This window comes from Monopterus albus, unplaced genomic scaffold (genome assembly GCF_001952655.1).
Source record: "Monopterus albus unplaced genomic scaffold, M_albus_1.0 scaffold288.1, whole genome shotgun sequence".
Lineage (NCBI taxonomy): Eukaryota > Metazoa > Chordata > Actinopteri > Synbranchiformes > Synbranchidae > Monopterus > Monopterus albus.
In genome coordinates, this window is record NW_018128168.1 from 81026 (window position 1) to 81956 (window position 931).

Consider the following 931-nt stretch of genomic DNA (forward strand, 5'->3'; position numbering starts at 1 on the left):
AAAAGGCACCATTAAATAAACACCACAAATCAATTAATCACACATCAACCAAATATAAGAGGGCCTTGCCTCCCTGTGCATAAAACCATTCACACACTGTTCACACCATAAAATTGACTAAACCCTATTTGGAAACAATACAATAAATGGGGAACATAATATTAGGAAAAACCTCAACATAAAAGCAGAACAAAGCAAGGCAAAACGTTGCATACGCAAAACATTGCGTACGCAAAACACTACATAGGCAAAACGGCACATAAGCAAAACACTACATAAGCAAAGCAGCAGTGGCTATCACCCCTGCAACAAGTAAAGCCACTGTTAATAAATAGCATAGAAACGATCAAAACAGTTAAAACCAACAATGCTACAGGTTACCTTGGCTGCACGTCCCCCTAGCATAACATGTGCGATGGACGCCAGCTTCTACTGGATCACGCTCGCATCAATTATCGCTCCTGGAGAGCATGCGGCAATCTCCTAAAAACAGTCTACAACCCAAACAACCTGATTAAACATTTTACACTCCAACAGATCCGATCTACAATCAGCCCGTTGGACATACCTTAAAAGAGAAACGGGACACAGCTCAATGGAGGGAGATTCACTTCAGACCGGTTACGGCAGCGACCAGCACAAATATTGCTTATCGCAACAGCATGTCCCCAGGTGTTATTTATATCCATGATTATTCTGAAAATTACTAACTAGGTGGTGTAGGCGTGGCCAACCCGCCGGTTACATAGGTGTATCGGCTTAACGGACTTATATTTGAACAACGTGTTTTGGATCACCTCTGTTGTACGTGTTTGCTGGCTCTGACCTCGGACTGCTAATAAGGACATGTGAGTTTTTTGTGTTTTTCACCATGTCTTGTGTGTTTTTTTTTTTTTTTTTTTTTGTTATGTTGCGTTTGTTCGTATAGAAA